Below are 13,137 nucleotides of genomic sequence, written 5' to 3'. Positions count from 1 at the left end.
GCTAAAAATTTATTATAGTAGAACCACCTAATAGAGATAACTAAAAAAGGCATTTATATATAACTTCCAATCAATGAATAAACACTAAAGTACTTCACCTTATATTCAAATATAATTATATATACAAATGCATGTATGTCTGCCCAAGATTTTTTCTGCAGGGAGTTCATAATTAGCATTCAAAAGAACAGTAGGGCAAAATTTAGCAGTAAAAATTAAAGGTGTTTATTGCTTTCCTAATCAATAACAAAACAATTGAAACTTACATACAATGCAAAGACAAAAAAGATCAGGATGTGAGTGAAATTGACAGTGTGTCTGTTCGACCTCCCTTTGAATCCTGACTTGTGCCATGCTCCCCAGGGTACATCTTTGTTATCACATAGGTTTTCAATGTCAGCGAGAACATCGCTTGCTCCATGTCACACACTGTGACTAAATTTGAAAGAAATTATGCTTGGTCTGCGAGAGAGGCCTTAGCTGTAGTGACTGGAGTAATGAAATTGCCCAAATAAATTCTTGGAAGAGAAATTACTTTGACAACTGCCCATAAGCTCCTATTCAAAATCTTAAAACGTTATATTGGGTAGCATCTGGAATGGATGCCAAAGTGCTGTGATGAACTTTAATACCATTGTAAATTCAATATAAATATTTTCTAGAATTCTTTAATTCAGATGTCTTTCCAAGGCTACCTGAGAAATATAATCAAATCTCATGTAAAATGCGTTAAAACCTCTTCTGTGTAAATACTCCAAAATACAAAAGAGCACATTACTAAGGAAGTGTTTCAAGCAAATCTTAGCTGAAAATGGGATTGGCATTATATTCTTATAAGGGCGGGAAAAGGGACAGTTTACAGAGTTACTGTAAATAGTAGCTCTGGTTATTGACTGGCTTTAATATTTGCTGACCACAATTTTGTACTAATTATAGTCTTTCTTCCTCCATGGGATTCTGGCAAAATAATTATAAAATGACTTACTATACATGTATTAAAACTTCACTTCTGCTGTTCATGGTGGGGCACACCTTTAATCCCAGCACTCAGAAGGCAGAGGAGGCAGATTTCTTAGTTCGAGGCTAGCCTGGTTTACAGAGGGAGTTCCAGGACAGCCAGGGCTACACAGAAAAACTGTCTTGAAACAAAACAAAACAAAACAAAACAAAACAAAACAAAACAAAACAAAACAAAACAAAACAAAACAAAGCAAAGCAAAGCAAAGCAAAGCAAAGCAAAGCAAAGCAAACCAAACCAAACCAAACCAAACCAAACCAAACCAAACCAAACCAAACCAAACCAAACAAACAAACAGACAAAAAAAACTTCCCTTCTGTTTTCTCTTTGCTTTTTATGACCAGGTGGAATCATTCATGAATTTGGCAGAAGGTGGGGATTGGTGCTCTGGATTCACTGGTTGTTTTGAAGAATTAGGTACCATTTTAAATGTTCTCATTTATAAAGTAAAAGTCCCTTTTAATTAAAATTTTGCCTTAGAGAATAGAATTTTCTTTCTTTCTTTTTTTTTCTTTCTCTCTTTCTTATACTGTGAAAATAGTTATTCTGAGTTAATTTTCTACGGTAGCTGGACTGAGGATCACACTTGAAAGGACTGATTTATTCTTTGTCAACACACTCTTCATAAAATATAAGGGAAAATGTAGTCTCACTGGTACTGTCATTTAATTAGAAATTATTACTAAATATCTTTCCCAAAAGACTTTTGTTACTGAGATTATGGAATATATGGGTTATATTCAGAACCTTTAATATTGGAGAATGTAAGAAACCTACAGAGGCTTTGCTGATTCTAGATTCAACTGATCTGACAGCAACATTCTATTTACAAATTTTGTCATGACTGAGATCAATACTATTGTTGAGATGAGGATAGTCAGTTGTTTGTTTCTGAATAGAACTCTAGCAATTACCGATCTAAAAATTCTGAGAAAAGAAGTAAGCTGAGTGAAGGACTCATGGCTTATTAATTGAATCAGCATTGTTTCCTGTATCTGAAACATAATTTTCCAGTTAGTTTTTGGGAAAAACAAAAAACAAAAAAAACAAAAAAAACAACACTTCACCCTACAAAAAACGTCTTACACTAACTTCCTGCTTGTTCATATAATTGAACCACCCCTGGTTACTGTGCCAACCTTTCAGCTCATCTGGTTCTCTGCAGACTTGTGAACTTGACCCATGACCACAATTTGATGCAAGATGATTAGAATGAAATCATATGTCCACTCCACATCTAACTGCAACATTTTCTATCCATTTATCATCTTTTAACTCTTGTCCACTCATTTCTTCAGTGATTGTGCCCCTGAATTCTGATGAGTTAATCTGGTGAAATAGAAATCAAAACAAATCCTGGAAAGTGCTTCAGACATCCAATGAGCAACCCCATTCTATTTTGAAGACAGGTAATATTAAAAATTAGCAAGATTCACATGAAAAGAGCTTAAGACTCCATAAAGCATAGTATGTTCATTTACCCTCCATTTTTATCACTAGGATTCCAAAGGCCATCTAAAAACTGATACAAATTATTAAATACTTGGATAACTTCTGTAACAAAGTGCTGTTTTATGAAAAAGTAACTTAAAGTAGACTGCATTTATTAAAATAACATATCTCCATGTGCTGACACACTCTTGTGAAAGTTCCTATGATTTAATACCCCCTTTCCCAAACTGTGGTGGTTTCTTTAGCAGAGGAAATATCTGAAATTTTTATAGAGATGATAAAAACCTTAATAAAACCATTTGTGAAAAAGAAAGTATAGATTACACTCAATTCAAGTATATCAAATACTTAATATTATTAAAACAATAGTTTAAGAACCGGTTGCAAAAGTCCTAATTGTATAAGTATTTAGAAAGTGCAACATCCTAATCAAGTAATCACTTGCTTATACAATAATTGGATAGAACAAATGTAGGGCTGAACTAAAATATTTCTATGAGCTATTTGTAAAATTATTTCCAAATCTTATGATTATCATTATAATTGCCAGAACGAAGAATAGGTTTTATCATGAATGTTAATGCAATATTTACATATAAATAAATAATATAGCTATTTTATAAAGGCTTCAATAGTAATTTAGGCAGATCAGATTATTAATAACAGACCTTAGTATTTTCAAGCATTTGTCTATATTATATGACTCTTAAGCAACCATTTTCAGTTGGCTAGCAATTGCACTTCACCTACTGCATCTATTTCCGATTACAATTATTTAGCAATTCAGTGAAAAATTCTATTCATAAATTCAGTCACCTAAATAATCAACCCTATACATCTTATATGTTCCACTGGAAGATGGCTTCTTTTAAAAATATGATGTCAAGAAGGTTATGACATGGTGACTCATATCTTAAATCATTTGGATCCTCTTGTTTCCTCATAATATGAATAGCACTTGGCAAAGCTGTCTGCTGAAGAAAAGCTGAGTATTCTCAGGAAATCCAGTATAATTCAAATACACTAAACACAGTGACACCAAAGACACTGCAATTAGTTTATTCCCTAAAATAAAGTGCAACTGCACAGGAAAATATATAAATGCCTGTTTTGGCATTATATTATATTATATGCCTTAATTAATTGCAATGGTATTGAATATGTGGATTCTGTAAATTATATATATAATATATAATATGTATATTATATATGTGTGTGTACATATACATATACTGTGTGTACATATACATATATACATACATGTATATATATATATGTATATATATACATATATATATTTAGAGAGAGAGAGAGATGGTTTACTGTTAGGCAGATTAATATTATCTCATTAATTTTCCAGTCTATGTTTTAATGTTTTCAGTGGTTTTATGAATATCTTCATATTTCTAGAAAATATTATACTTTTAGAAATAAAAAATTAAAATATAAGATATATGTGCACATGTGTTTGTGTATGTGGGTGTATGTAATAAGAGCACAGAGTACATACATATTATTCAGCTGAGTAACTTTGGTCAGAGAATTGCCTTCAAACTAAAAAACTAATTTAATATATATTTCCTTTTGTTCTATAATGTTCTAGTTCACCCAACATGTAATTTAAAAGAAATACTAAGATTATAATACAACATTCTACATAGAACTATTGGCATTTATTATATGGAATTTTAAAATATTAGAATATTGAGCAAAGTAATTGGAAATTTTAAAAAAGTACTTAAGGTATTTGAGGAGCTGTAGGTGCCTCAAGTCAGCTTCATTTCCTTAATAATTTTTCTTTTTAAGCTCACAATTTTTCAGTTGATTATTTTAGGAAGAAACTTCAAAGATAACGTTGACCTCTTTGAAGCATCCTATGGGAAGCTGGTCTGAATAGTTCCTTTTACAGAGCCTTGAATCTGGGATCTCACATGACTCAAAAGGAAAATGACCCTGTCTGTGATCCCTACACAATGAGGGTCAGCCACAGTTTTGCAATTACAATATATTTAACTTTGCTATTCTTCTGTATGCTGTAGCACATTTAGTCATTATAATAAGTTCAATGGAGATAAGCTTGAAATATAGAATCTAAACAAAAATATTAGCACTTGTCCACTTGAAATGCACAACTCATCAAAGTCTGAAATCTTTCAAAAGACTTCCTTTTTTCACATGCCAGACATTTTTCTTGGCTTTTAAATGGCTCAAGAGAAAGAAATCATTTTAAATAAACGAGAAAATAAAACTGGCACTTTTATGTCAAGGAAGTAAAAAAATGAATTCCTGGTCCAATATTCATCTCTTGAATAAATTTCATTGCAGGCTGTCCTGACATAAGCATTTACAGTGCACTAACCTTTATTTCGTAGTCCAGAGAGATTGAGACCACACAGAATCGGTGCTGATATTTCTAACTGTACTTAAACTTTGTGTCTGATCAACTTAAGTGTATTGGATTTGAAAACAGTTAGTCAATTGTTTCTAGTCCCTAGGTGGTGGTTTATGGTAATGTTTGCATCAATACTAACAAAAGCCATGCCACAGAACAAAGTACATCAAGGAAATGAAAGAAGAGGCTGCTTATTGTCAGTTCTGTCTACAATAAAGGCAGGATTCGGAGCAGGGGCAGAGATCTTTAGAGCAACACAAAAATGAATGAGCCACTGAAGTCTCAGGGCTGATGATCCACATCAAAGGTTTGGAGACAGGCTAATGAGCAAGGCTGTACACAGGCCACAAAGATAGACACCCTAAACTATCTTGGCTATACCGGAAGAACACCCCAAAAAGCAAAAGCAGGGTCATGAGATAGAAAACAAAAACAAAAACAAAAAGTCAATCAATCAAACAAACAAACAGAACACACTTGCAAGGAACTAAGAACAGGGCAAGGGAAAAAACATGAAAAAAAAAAAAAAGAAAAGAAAAAGGAGGACAATAGTGCTGTTACACTGACAATATGTACTGCAAATGAGATTTTTCTGAACAAATCTATATTTACATTTTGAAGTCACACAGAAAATTCTTCATGTTGGAAGGTAGGTTACACTGTTTTATATTTTCTAGAACATTTTCTATCCACATAGGACAAACACATAGCATAACTTATCAATTAAATAAAATGTATTTTTGAGACTGATTGCATATAAACATACTATGAATTTCCTGATTGTCGAGACACATATTCACGACAAACAGCTATATATATACATGGAGGTAGATGCAAGGAAATAGAACAATAATGATAACAAAATTGATTTTTCTTGCTTTGGCTGTATCAGCTTATCATGTATAATTTTCAAAGCACAATTAAAGTAACTAAATGCTACAATAATAATATGGCATAAGCATACAATGGCTTCTATTAATATAAGAATGTAGTTATCCCTTATTTGAAGCCTAACCTCCAGGTACCTGCTGTGCTGCTAGATGCTAGAATATCAAAGAAAACTAAATGAAAGCATCTCCTCATGGGGTAAATTGCCTGTTGAAAAGAATATACTTAGTTTCTCATTTGAATCCTGCTTGCAGTTAAAAAAAATAGCTGGAAAAAATTGTTATCAAGGTCTTTTGGTCTTTGCTGACCAAAAGAGAAAAAAAAAAAGAATACTGTGAGTGAAAGAGAGAGAGAGAGAGAGAGAGAGAGAGAGAGAGAGAGAATGTTAACTTTTACAATAGCAACAGTCAGTGGAGAAAACAAAAAGCAAGAGCCATGTTGTTTACCTCTGTATTGCAGATGCATACATCTTTTAAAGCTTTCAACCATAATTAATGCAAAATAGGATAAATTTCATACTGAAAACCAGAGTCTTCTGTGTTTTAAAGTGTGTGTTAAAAGCTGTGATTCCTCTAATTCTATTTAATCATATATACCTGATAATGTCTTTACATTGTCTGAGATGGATACCAAAATATACATTATTATTTTAGTGAAATGAATTACTCTCACTTCAGTTGGACAGGCATCACGTCAATTCTTTTGAAAATAAGAACTCTTGTATCCAAAGATATGTATTTAGAGAGCTAATGCACATTTACACTGACACATCCACCTTGTTCTTTGCAAATAGCTGCCTCCTTTCTCTAAGCAGCTTTATCCTAAGCTTCCTGAAATGATACGTATTTGAAAAGAAATAATAGTCATTCCTATATGTTCCAACTCGATAACTACACTTAATATTTATTTAATATAGATAAACTTGGTAATAGACTAGTAGCAAATTATAAAAGTGAAACATGATTCTTAAATATGCACTACCAGATTTCCCATTCTATACTGCAAAGCACAGCTCCCTTGAGAAGTCTGTGACTAGTTAATCCAATAAATTTTTTTCTTTGATTCACACACTTACTGTTTGATTACTTCCTAATATAAATTTTTTTTAAATTATGTACTCTAACAAATTTGACATTGGTAACCCCTGAAACATTTGTTCTTAAAAACATCACACCATCAATACTTAAGCAAGATACTCAAAAAATATAATATTACAAGAAACTAGTCTTCATGCCATGTTTTCAGGTTCTATACCTTATATTTTTGTAATATACTAAAGCTCTTGTTTAAAATATAATATATTTAGAGAGAAAATTATAACATTTAAGAAACAAATTGTTGGTGTATGTTTAGAATATTAAGAAATAATTTGAAGCTGCAAAGTGAAATCTCATTACATGAAAACATGCCACTCAATATATATTATTATAGCATATACATGAAACAATGAAAACCTACTTTATTCAAAATAACAATATATTTTCCTAGGTTTTTTTAAAAAAACCAAGGACATTTGGATGTTAGTTGTCATAATGGTCTGGTTCTCAGTTTATTTTTTTAGTATGCATCTCCTGACCTGTATATAAAATTCATAGTTTCAAAAGTGACATGTGCAAGCCTTGGACAACAGGGGAAAAGGCATATTTCCTGACCTTGTAACCATAGCAACCACTTTGCTGATTGGTAGCAGGCAGGCTTTCCATCCTTTACCACTGAAGGCAAGTATGTTAGGTTGCTGGCTTTGTTTGTTACTCTAGCTGTATTTATATGCAAACAAAAATACCAGACTTAGAATCATTATTTTCTGCTAAGCATGCTATCATATGATCACTAAAAATCCTTTAAAATTATATCAATATCATAGTTTATAAAATGTCATTATAATAAGAGCACTAAAAATTTTCCAGTTAATTCTGCATGTGATGCTTAACTTAGGATTTTGCTCTTCTCTTTAGCTAAGCTCTCCACATGGGTGCACTTGTCAATATTAGGGGAAAAATAAACAACAAACAAACAAAACAAAACAGCATTTCTAGCAGTTTGTAACATTTAAACAATCCCACAAAATGAATATTGTTTTTTAAGATTTATATACTAAGGAAAACCAAATTCAATTAAGTCAAGTTGATGACAATCTATTTCCATAAACTGCCTTAAAAGGTAATTAGGGAAGCATTTATGTATGGAGTTAATATCCCTGAGAGGCTATGCCATTTAGAATTCCCTTCTGGAAAGAACTGACTTGAATTTCTTAAACTGTACTTTTTCATACATCTGAAGGATATACACCTTCTTGGACTGAGGTTTCAATTCATTTTGTTTTCCCCAAGCTATTCCAATTTTTTATAACCATCTTATCATCTTCCTGTGACATGAATGAAAATTGAATTTTGTAAAATTTGCTTTGGTGGATAATATGCTCACTGAATTTGTGGGATGAACCTAGCATACACTGAATCTTCTTGGACCCTGAAACTGGATCTGCTCTCTCAGGCTAAAGTTATATTTTTCTTTATAAAGAACTCATATGGAAGTTCATCTTAACAAATTCCTGTTTGTGTATAGTATATTGAAAGAACAAACTGGGGCCTGAATATTATGTTAAAAAATTTATTTCATGTGTCATAATCTAAAAATCAATTCTTGCAATTTATATAGTTATATTGCAGTGTGTATTTTTAATGAAGTTTGTTAGAATGCATGCAATGAAATAAATATTATGAAGATATTTTTAAAAAATTCTTTATCAATTAACAGGACTGCATTTATGCATTTTACTGAACTGTTACGTCCTAAGTGTGTCATGCAGATACATATACATTTAAATCTCATACTTACATAGTAAGACTATCAACCATGTCAGTCTAGAAATAATTAAAACATGACAGATTTAAGCGCAGTGTTCCTTTTATATCCAAGTATATTTCAAAAGAAATAAAACCACAAGATAATAAATTTTAAAAATGCAATAAGGTATTTCTGATAATATTCACTATATATATAAATTATATTTCCAATAAAATGCATGCACATAGCTTTTACTCACAAGTTGATTACGCATATGAGGATCATGTTATTTTGCTATATTGATAAACATAAAAAAATAAGAAAAATTAACACTAAAATAAAATTTAAAATATCATCAGGCTGGTTGTTACCCAATTACTAAATAAATACCATTTTTGATGCTAAAAATACATTGTAACAAACATAATACATAGTGTAATAAGATTTAAGAAACCACTGTACATGTTCACAGTCTCTTTGGGACCTACTTAAAAATTCTTCTATATAAAACTGTCACCCTTACTTGTTTTCTCCCTTGTGCAAAGGTCATTTTCTGATTTATTTGTATTTTAAATATAGTGTTCAATGTAATAATGGTAGAATAATTATTTTTGTTGTTATTTAATAAGATGTTTTTATGTTAATGCAAATAATTTTATAACACACTATTATTCATAACCTTTAATAGATGTGCATATTTTAAATGCTAATACTTTGCCTTTATGATATCCTATTTTCATGTGCTGTAAAAGAAAGCAAAATGGTTTTCTTAACATAAATATTAAAACCTGGAGCTGTGTACTAGCATTTAGTTAAGACTGTGGACGGATTTTTCATTTTTGTGCTGATAGTAGTATTCAAATATAATATCATTTTAGTATAACCCTGTAAAGTTCCTCCCATGCCCAGATGTACTATATAAAACATTTTTAACACATTAATGTCAAGTATAAATTAGTTTTATATTGGAATTTTAACAGTCCAGCTTCTAAGGGCAACATAAAAACCAGACTAATGTCAAGAATGGTTTTAGACTGCATTAAATTTAAACCAGGTATCATTTATCATTAAAGAACATACAAAGTAAATTAAACTTCTGTGTTCTGGTATCACAAATTATTCTTGTTTATCTATACTTCTCTACTTCGAAATATCAACATTTTTGGCTGTACACACACAGAATAATCTTAGCCATAATATTTTTATGTGCTTTCTACATTCTCCAAATCAGAGGATGACTAATAGCCAATGTTTGGGTGTTAGGTTGCATTTTTTTTTCATATGTGTGCTCAGAATATCTGAACAGGAGCACTGCATTATATTAATATCATAATTCAAGGGAGATTTATTAACCCTCCAGTATTACCATTATTGCTAAAAGTTGCAAATTCTATGTGGTAAAACATAGACAGCAATATCAAATTTTAATAAGAGTTCCTCTTCCTCAGTCAGGGCATTTCTAGATAAAAGCATAAATTGCTGTGACTGACCATTGGTTGTTATAGAAGCCATCTGACTTCTTCACACACTTAGTTCCGTGTACCTTGCTCAGTCCCTCCATTGTATTAATAAAAGCATGAAAGGTCACATGATAAATAAGTGACAAACATATCAAAACATATTATGTTATAGCTTTGTTATCAGTGGATGACAGAGATGACAGAAAATTATATTTTTCCACTGGATAATTTTTGTTACATTTGGCTGGCTAGGCAAAGTGAATTAAGGGAAAATTCCTGCCTCTCATTGTTTGTCCCTTTTTCTGACATCCTTGAAGGAATAATATACATTAATAATAGGGACTGCTTTCAGAAAGGGGATAAAAAAAAAATCAAGATTCAACAGTCAGTCTTTATTCTATGAGAGTTCTATTCTATAAGAAAAACTGCTAGCCTCATTTTTATTTCCTAACAGAAATGAATATTTTGAAATATATGCATATAAATCAAGTGTTATTAAAGCTTACTATAAGAGAGACTGAAACATAGACCCATCAAGTGATTCACAGAATTGCTGTCAAGATGATTTCCTTTAATGTGCTGAGAACTAACTTAAATGCTTTTATAACATTAAATATTGTGCTATTATACTATTTTTATTCATAGAGACATAAATGCGATTTCAATAACACCTGATCTATCTTGTTGGGTTATAGACCCAGTAATTACAAATTAGAAGCAGAGTTTTAGCCCTTGATTTACAGACTGCCAGAACAGAATACCCTGGGGAAGTGAGGTTTGTAATTTTTGAAGAGAAAATAGGAACTGGTGGGGGGTTAACATCTTGCTGTGGTAGGGTGTAGTTTTCTGGCATATGTGAATCCCTGTCTTGTCTAAGCTACCTTTTCCTGGGTGCATGACAATTCCTCAATTCAAGCTATGCCTAGATATGTTAAAATTTATCAGTACTGAATTAGTGACAAAACAATGAAACAGAAATATAATTAGACTTAGAAAAAGCTATTTATGAATAAAACCATGGAACATGTATGGGCACATCTGATTTTTACATTTTTCAAAAGAAGTAATTTATTCATTGCAGATAAAATATTTAAATGTTATAAACAGATTTAAAAGATTTTAACTCTTAGTTTTAAAGTGTAAACCAACTTTTGTACAAGGTGCAGAGGACAGAAGCAAAAGAAACCAAGTCCTTGACCTCAAGAGTTTAAATTCTAGGACTAAGTCTAAATGGATGTTAACATGTAAGCACCGGCAGTGAGGAAGCTGCTTGCTGTGGAACTGTCTTGCAACTTCCAGAAGAATAAATGTTAAGACTCAACGGATGGCATTTTTTCCTGCAATCCACAGTTATCCCTTCTTTATCCAGGTAAAACATTTTCCATAAAAACTACATATTTAATGATTTCCATTTAAATATTAGGGATAAAATAGTCTTGAAAATATTTTAAGAATTTCTCTTAAATATTTTCATATTTAAGTGTCACAAAAGAAAAGATAAAGACTGGAAAAAAGACTGGTTTTCTGAAATCATATATTCCTCTGCTATTCTTGCATTTGAAATAGTCGGCCATCATTAGGAAGAGAGGTCCCTTGGTATAGCAAACTTTATATGCCTCAGTACAGGGGAACACAGGGCCAAGAAGTGGGAGTTGGGGGGTGCATGGGGGACTTTTGGGATATCATTTGAAATGTACAATAAGAAAATGCCTAATTTAAAAAAGGAAAAAAAAACAAAACAAAAAAACAAAACAAAACAAAAAAAAGAAATAGAAACTTCTTCAATAGGAAACATGAATTAATTCCTCATCTTAGAGAAAAGAGAATCAATCAAGGTAGATAATTACATTAAATAAATACACTCTTACAGACTTTCTTTTCACAGTTTTGTTTTACAATGGATTGTAATAATATACAGTGATCTAAAAACACAAGACAGGTAACAAAGAGATAAGATTTGACTGGTCATGAAGGTATGAGATGGAAGATATTCATTCACTGAAGTAATTATAGGACAAGAAGCCTATAAGGAATAATGATATATTGCAAAATTATGTGAATTTTTAAAAATTATAAAATAACTTTAAGATTACTTTCAAATTAGATAATATTAGATAATATAACAAATCTCATAACAGATTTGTGTGTATTCATTTACAATAATAAAAATATTTCATGTATCTAGAATAGAAACAGTTATGAAGTTGTTTATTATTCTTAGAAAAATTATAATTGATTCTACATGTATATATGATATACTAATACAGATTAACACTGACACATAATTTGTATTGGTTTTAGGCCATATGTCAAAAAAATTATTAATGATAAAATATATAAAAATATTCATGATTTCCCTGAAAATCTGCATGCTATATAACAAATCTCCAGTGCCACACTTGAGGAATCTCAGTTTAAGTTTTTCACTAGAGATGTCCAAGAAACCTTCAAAACAATATAAGCTTCTGCAATTGCTTTTGGCTGCACTCAAGTATTTGAATGTAAAGTCTATTACTAAAGACACCAATCACTTCTATCACAGGGTTTGGAGATAAATAGTAGGATTTAACATGGAAACTTCCTTCCCAGGAACTAGCGTTCAGTATCTGAGTGTATGGTGCAAGCTGCTAAAGGAGAAAATCAATGTCCTACCCAGATGTGAATGTGATGCCTGTGAATCATAACAATGAACAATATTGTGGTTTAATGTCAAAAATGCAATAGTGGCACTTATCTCTTCAGTGTAACTAATGACTGTCTCATTGGACTTAAGGCACACTTAAGAAGAAGGAATTCATGCCTGATACTATGAACCTAACCAACTACACATAGCTAACAAGGTCATAGAATCTAGAGGAGAACATATTACTGCCACTTTCCCAAACCAGTATAATCTCTAACTGCATTATTAATATTTATCCTCATACCCACACATAAGTTTAATTATCACAGATTCATTTTATTTTATTTTATTTTATTTTATGCTCAAAACTATGTTTATAATCATGCTAAATACACATGTAATTTATTTACAGGTATAAGCTTATTTTTTTTTATTTTTAATATTTTTATTACATATTTTCCTCAATTACATTTCCAATGCTATCCCAAAAGTCCCCCATAGCGCCCCCCACTTCCCT

The sequence above is a fragment of the Mus caroli genome, chromosome 3 (assembly GCF_900094665.2).
Source record: "Mus caroli chromosome 3, CAROLI_EIJ_v1.1, whole genome shotgun sequence".
NCBI lineage: Eukaryota > Metazoa > Chordata > Mammalia > Rodentia > Muridae > Mus > Mus caroli.
Note: the sequence above shows the minus strand (reverse complement) of the source record.